The sequence below is a fragment of the Aphelocoma coerulescens genome, chromosome 3 (genome assembly GCF_041296385.1).
Source record: "Aphelocoma coerulescens isolate FSJ_1873_10779 chromosome 3, UR_Acoe_1.0, whole genome shotgun sequence".
Taxonomy (NCBI): Eukaryota; Metazoa; Chordata; class Aves; order Passeriformes; family Corvidae; genus Aphelocoma; species Aphelocoma coerulescens.
In genome coordinates this window covers 110,831,325-110,838,756 of record NC_091016.1, presented here as the reverse complement: position 1 = coordinate 110,838,756, position 7,432 = coordinate 110,831,325, and the positions used below count along the sequence as shown (strand labels likewise).

At 42.6% G+C, this 7,432-nt stretch overlaps 1 long non-coding RNA gene across 1 annotated transcript; it reads right to left on the bottom strand.

The window, feature by feature from the left end:
* Positions 1–286: 286 nt before the first annotated feature.
* Positions 287–1,812, bottom strand: LOC138107400 (uncharacterized). Its single transcript, XR_011149486.1, has 3 exons — positions 1,678–1,812; positions 974–1,010; positions 287–478 (listed from the first exon to the last, which is right to left on the bottom strand). It is a non-coding gene; the product is annotated as an uncharacterized lncRNA (long non-coding RNA).
* Between the last annotated feature and the right edge of the window lie 5,620 nt (positions 1,813–7,432).

Below are 7,432 nucleotides of genomic sequence, written 5' to 3'. Positions count from 1 at the left end.
ACGTTTAGAGAGATGGTGGAGATAGCAGCAATGCTCATCTAACAGATTTAACAGGTTCACAAATGCTTTTATGTAATTAATTAATGCTTGGCTACCTCAGGTGAAATGATCTGGGCATGCATGCTTCCTTAAATCAGAGCAAAGGTAGAGGGGCAAATTCATGCTCTGTTTAAGCAGCTTTTCATCAAATTTGGTCTGAAGCCCATTGTGGGCTTTAATTTATCTCTGGAAGACAAAAGTGATCTGAACTGACTGTATGAGCAGAAGATAGAAAATGCATGAAATAATAAATAATGCCATGGTGCTTGCCAGCACTGAGTGCCAGAATTTTCTTCTTGCCTGGTTTAGCTCTTCTTTTGTAGATGCAGAGTGAAACCAGGCTCAGGCCCAGCCAGCTGGTCTGGTGCCAACCCTGTCACTGGTGTAGTGGCATTGTGGTGACATTGTGATACTTCAGGTGCTTAGCATTGGTTGCCTCCTGCAAGATAAAGTATAGGATGTTTTGGTGCATGAGCCACCACCATCTGTTTGGTGAATGAGCTGCACAAATTTAATGGGATATATCAAAAGTGCTCCTGCCAAACAAGGACAGCTAATGACATTAATGTGAACGTGCTCAGGAACACTGCAAAAAAGCACATGGCTGTGTATAGCTGCTGTGGCTCAAACATAGCTTCTTTGCCACCTACCCATGTTCCAAGGCTTGGGACTTCAGATCTGGACTCAGCCTTCCATGTGTTTTGTGCATGGGGACACAGACACATGCAAAGTGTGAAATACTGCAAGGAGACAAACAAAGACCTCCTGGAAAAGAAAACTCACAGCTTAATCTGAAGATTTTCTGAAGTTACTGTTTAATTCCAGTGTGCCTGGGAACATGGCTGAGAAAAATAACCTTTTTTTCATCAAATCCCGTGTATGTTGAGAGTGCTAACTGCTGATCACTGTACCATATCAGTATATACTTACTCACTTTTTGTTAATGCTCACCCTGGTGTATTGCCCCTGCTCTGTAAGATAGAAAGCTGAATTTTAGTCCTTTACTGCATTATCAGAATAATTTTTTAATAAATGGTTGCTTTTTTCCCTGGGCAAAATCAGGCAGAATTAATGACCACAAAATAAAACAACCAATCTGACTACAGATGAAGGTAAGTGGAGAACCTTCCCCTCATTTTCCTCTGCAAGGAGGATGTATCTGATCTGAGTCACCAAGAGAATCAACTTGGAAACCTACCATCCCATTTTCCTCTCCTTGCTTTTCAGAACAGCATCACACTTAAAAAAATCTTACTTATATAAAGCACATCCATGTAGGCTATGTTCCTTTCAGGGAGGTATTCAGCTGACTCAAATTCACCTCTCTCCCTTCATGGAGACCAGCTGGGCACAGCTCAGAAAGAGATCCAGCTTACTATCTAGTGTTTTCCAATTCAGTGTAATCAGTCTCTGGGTATAGCCCAGTCTGTTTAAGTCCTCTGATGATGAGGCTGCTTCTCACTCATTCATCTTCTAACCTTACTAGACTTGCAACCCAGGCTGCATGTGGTCCAGCTTTAATATATAAATATAAATAAATACATATACCTCTTTGCTGCCCCCTGAATGCCAGGGACACAATGTAGCCTCATGGCCAGGATATTCTTCTCTGTGTGCAAGAGAAGAGCTCATACTCACACAGCCCGGTGATACTGGAAGCCAGGTCTCACTGGAAGCAGGCACTGTTCTAGGCATAGGGATATTTTCCAGAAGTGGATAAAGCAAGTTAAGATGTGCTCTGGACTGATTTTAATGCTCTTGTTATGGGTAGGCTTCCCCTGAGCACACCTGCCAAATCAGACCCATTAAAAGTTTTGGACTTTTAGTGCATAAACTTGTCCATATCCGACACTCTTTGTCCAGATCAGGACTTTTTTGGGAATCATCTTAGGAACTTCAAAGTTCTTAAGGAATGATCCCAGATAAAGTGCTGCTGCAGAGTAACTTCAGGTGGTCTGCATTTTATCTTGAGTAGCTCATTACAAAAGTTAACAGGACCACTGCCAGAAGGCTGATGGCACTTTCCCTGGGTCAAAATATCTGGAACGCATCTCACTGTCATATAGGTAGTCACCTAGGGATATCTTGTCCAACTCTGGTGTTGAATGGATGCTAAATGAGAAAGCCAGCAATGTTGCTTCCTGCATCGCATTTGGTGTTTTCTTTTCCATGACTATGATGCCTAACGGACGAGCTCCCACCCTGGAAAAATGGCTTGTGAACTAGATATCCTGCACAGCTGTATGTGAGAGTACTTCCTATTTATTGTTTTAAGAAAATCTCTGGAGTAAATTGTGGAAGAAAAACATGGGTATAAATGTAGACTAGGTTACTCCCTTGTAAAAGACACAACGCTTCAAAGAGTGTGAAGCAAAATGCTCGCATTCTTCCTTTGTTTTTGCTTTGCTTCCTTTGACCAAATCCTTCTCTAGGATTACTTAAATCCTCAGAAGATTTTATCTCTGTTTGGACTGGTACAGTTCTGAAGTAACTTCACTGGCTCCAGCAAGGCTGTTCCAGATCTAGGGTTGTGCCAGAGAGAGCAGTCCAGTACCCATTCTCTGTCACTGCATTTGAGCATTGCTATACGACCTTGCAGATCTGTATCTGAATCAGGGCCTTGTAGTGCTCAACACTGTTCCCTCTGTTTCCTTCTCTGATGGAAAAGGCATCTTGGCCAAATGGGATGTATGATGTAAGTCACATTTACAACTTCAATTACTCCATGGATTTCTTGCCTGTTTCTTACCATTCTTTGTTTTGCCTCTTTCTTGATTTTCCTCATGTTCTTTTCTATCTTTTATTCTCTCTCTATTTATTTATCCAGGTTAGCATATTAGTACATTCATAAGTATGTGCACAGATGTAGGTACGCTTTTACTGGCCTCTCATGTCTTACAAGTTTATCACATTCTAGCCAAATACATCTGCATGTATTTGAATATATAATCATGTAAACAAATAAATAAATAAATACTTTCCTGACATCATTCTTGCAATGGGAACTGGATTTCTGAAATGTTCTGGCCTTGCTTGACTTGCATGTTAAAGCTTCTCTCAAGAAAGAAGCAAACACCATCTCATTGTGAATAAACTGAATCCAGCCTTTTATTTGTCTGAATATGCTTCTGTGTCCATCTGTGCTCACTGTAAAGGGGTGTCATCAGCAGGCACAAACTCTGCTGCTGACCTTCTCTTCTGTGGGGTCTAGCACCGCATTCAGCAGGGTTTGGTTTCCTTCCCAAGGAGAATAGATCTCTATAGCAGAGCTGAGAGGTTCAGCATGGTGGAGCAATTTGGAGGAACAGAGGTCTGACTGTCAGGCTCAGGGATAGCATACAGTCATAATGACCCTCCTACAGCTACAGAGTAGGATAGTTGATTTTTGATGGTTGGGAATCAGTTGCACCATAGTTACAGTTTATATGGTAGTGGCCAGGCCTGATGTGCCTGCTACTCAAACCCCACCAGTTTGGCTGCATGGGGAGGGATGCAAATCATGTCATCTTTTTATAGAAGCCCGTTAGCATTAAGGGCACTTAAAAAAAAAAATTCCTCAACCATGGTTTTGATCTTAAAGTTTGACAGTGAAAAAGCCATCCTCAGAACAGCCTATGCTTCCTGAAGGGGTTAAGAGGAGAGTCTGTACTACTTCTGGATTCTCTTCTCTGTAGCATCAATTGAATTTGGCCCAAAATTATGGTAGTCTGCAATTAGTGGAGGAAGCAGATCTTTAGATTTCTTTTTCTAAAGAAATCTATGGGACTGTCATTCAGATAGCAAAATCATCCATGGGCAAGGGGGAGTCTGTATAAAAGGCTGTGTTTTAACTTTATGCAGAAAACCAAGGCTGTCCTGAACATGGGGAGGCAGCCATTTCACTCTCTCCACTGAAATCCTTCCCGGAGAGAGAAAAACTGTGTCCGTGTCCTGGAGGAAGACCTTACTTTTGTTCTTTCTTGTTTTGTTTCTTCGTATAAACTTATCCAAGACTGAAGTATTTGGCTGTTCTTCCTGTCTGGAAACATAACGGGAGTCAGGATGATTAGGTAAGTTAGCTGTGGGGTGAAGCATCTCTCTGTCTTAACCACCTGGAAATTAGGTGTCTTGGCTCAATGAATTCTTCTGGCTCTATGAGCCAGGAAGGAAAAAAACGCACCATTGCTGGGCAGTTCAGCAACTGCCTTAAGCACCTGTCTTAGGACAGGATGACTTACCCTCTGGAGGTGTTTGCCTCTCTGCCTCACCTACAGAGGGAATGTGTACAACCAGTTCAGACTGAATGCATGATTTTTAGAAGCGTGAAGCTAGCTGTCCTTGTATGTCTAATTTTGTAGTCTGTGCTCCCACAGTCCTGTTGCTGTGAATGCTGCTGCTTCACAACCAAGTTCAGCTGCCACTGTCATCATCTCTGTGTCCAGAAGACTGCTGAAATTAAATGTCCCATCTAACAAGGACACACTTTGCAGGCAGATTTTCCATACCTCTTATTTTGCACAGACTAGTATGTCTCTCATTTGTTAACATGAGTACTTTATGTAGAGGAGTCTAGAAACCTCTCAGACAAGGGTAAGGATTCAGTCTGAGTTGTGTCCTAGCAGCTCTGTGTCAAAACACCCCCATATGTAGTTTTATCAGCTGTTTCAGGGCTGTTGGTTTATATCTAACATTGTTATGCTTTGGGACAAAGATACAGTGGTGCCTCCTCGACAAGTATTTTTATGCTATTAAAAACAGAACTCCTTCTTTCCTTCCCTAAAAAACAGTGTCAGTGGAAGTCTCTTTAAAAAGTAGATAATTTGCTGTCCACTTCTGGTTAATGCTTGATTTACATTGTTGTTACTGGGCCTTGTAAAAAAGGGCAGCTCCTATCACAACATTTCTAGATACAAAAACAGTCAAAACCAGCCATTTGAAAGTCCTCTGCTCTGTAACTCAATATTATTTAGCTATGACTTTGATCTTGCGCCTGGAAAAAATCTTTTCCTTGAAACACTGAAAGTTTTCACAATTCTAATAATGCATCAAAGCTGATACAGTGTGTAGTTCAGCCCATCTCCAGTGTTAGTCCACTTCATGAACCCAAATAAATATCTTTTTCCCCTTCTTTCAGCTTTAATTTCGTGTTTTCTTTGGAGTGGTTCTGGGGAGTAGAGTGTTGCTGATGCTTGGGGAAGCGGGAGGGTGAGAGCACTGAGTAACTCCAGGCACAGCACAGCCAGATGCTTCCTCCCACGGGACTGCCAATGCCCTGAGCACCTCTAGACGTCTCGTGAGCACAGACTGCTGCTCCTGCCAAACTGCATGATGGTTTTGGGGATGGAGGCGAATATCCATTGAGTATTTACTTGATGCTATCAAACTCATTTGTCTCCTAACCAAAGTCAGAGTCCCTAGAGGTGAAATCCAGTGCATCAATCCACTGCTGCATCTTTTGAAAGGAACATCATTAACATGCCTTACACATGAACAAATGTGGCTTTGTTCCATGTTACTTCATTAATGTATTATTTAGGGTGATAGATTTGAAAGCCAGAAGGCACCTTCATGATGACCTAGTCTGATCTCATGAGTACCACAAACTGGTAATCTAGGCAGTAACCTGTGGTTGATCTGTATCATGTATTTTAGAAAAATAGCCAGTTTCCCATGGCAGTTTGGACTGATCTCCCTAGATGTGCTGATTTCCAGCAAGTGATTTGCCAAAGGGAGAGCAGAGAACACAATAGCAAAGCTGATGTTTGTTGTGCAAATCTGGAAGAGGAGTTTCACCCTAGGAAGCCAGACAAGCCCAAATACAAACAAAGATGGAAACAGCACCATTCTGTAGATCTGAATTTAGATCTAACCTTTGGCTGAGGGCCTATTTCCCCTTTTAAATTGAAGTGGAAAGCAGTCTAATTCAGGAAAAGAATTCACTAATTGAATACCACGGGTGAATTCTTTAAAAATACAGCATTTTGGACTCCTGTGGAGACAAAGAGTTGTTATTCTGGAGGAAAATAAATATCCTGAGAAATGTTTGGAATTTTATGTTTTCCTTTTCAGTTGAGAAATCTGTCCTTAGGTTTGAATGTACAGTCAAAAAAGGCTGAGCTGTGGAAATGCATTTGTTTCTGTGAGCTGAAGTCCATGAACCTGTCTGTGCTTTCTTTGCTAGGTTGCTTTGTGAGCTGCTGGACATACAGGATTTTTTGAAGAGGAAGACTGGGGAAGACTGAAGGAGCCAGTGTCCCTCCCTGGAAAGAGCCTCCAGGAGGTGACTGCTCCTGCAAGGCTCTGCTCTCACCATGAGATATAACAGAAGATCTGATAACTGGCATGTCACCCTTGGAGCTGGACAGAAGAACACACAGTCCACCTGGTCCCAGACCTGACTTTGCAAGCCTGCCTGGAGGAAGAAAGAGATGAACTGACTGCAACACAAGTGGGTTTTGTCAAGTTAAATGGCTGTTAGGAACTGAGCAGAAGCACCCCATGAATGGATGCTCTGTTTAATCTGTGTTTGAGAGCAATGCAGTAATCATGTATTTCAGCAAAATTCCAGGCAAGTTGTTGCTGAAGTGCTGTGGAAAAGAATTGCTGGAACAATAGGCAGGGGCAGTCAGGGGAGGCTGTGATGAAGTTCTGAGATGATTATTGATTTATTGAATGAAGGTCAAAACTACTCAGCAAAAAGGCAGGAAATCTTAGCACAAATAGGCTCAATGTGGAAACAAGGAACTCTAACACTGAGCAGGAAAAAACAGTGCACACAAGTGTAAATGAAGCATTTAGAAAAGCTAAATAAGGAAGGTCAAGGCTTTCCATGACACACATCGGTTGATACAGTGCAGCAATAAGCAAACACACCTCAACAGGCATGACTGGCACTGTTGGCCCTTGCATGATGGAGGAGAGGCAAAAACGGAGTGACGCATGATGAATTAGCTCAAGTGCCAAAGGAGTCCAGAGTTCCTGGGCTAAATCTGCTTGAAGAATTTCTTTGGGCAAGGTCTGACCTCTACCCCTGGAGCTGGCTGGCATGACCATACCAAAGCCTCCCTGCTAAGCTCTCTTAGCTTCCAAACCACGATGGCCACATCCTAACTACCTATGGGGAATGATCTCTCCCCCACGCAAACTCCCAGCCTGTGCCTAAGAAGCTCTTGGGCAAGCACTAGCTGGCCTGGGTTAAAATCCCTCCAGGGATCATGTTAATGATTCTACCCAGTTATTAGTGTGGGCATAAGGGATAAAGAAATCCAGTATAAGCCCTCTGCCTGCAGCATGCTCATTTGAGGTATCACCAAAGTCGCTTTCCTTCTGTGCAATTCATGGTGTTTCCTCATTGCCCAGTGTGACTGTGTCACTTGCAAACCTAGATGAATCCATATATCCACTCAAAATCCAG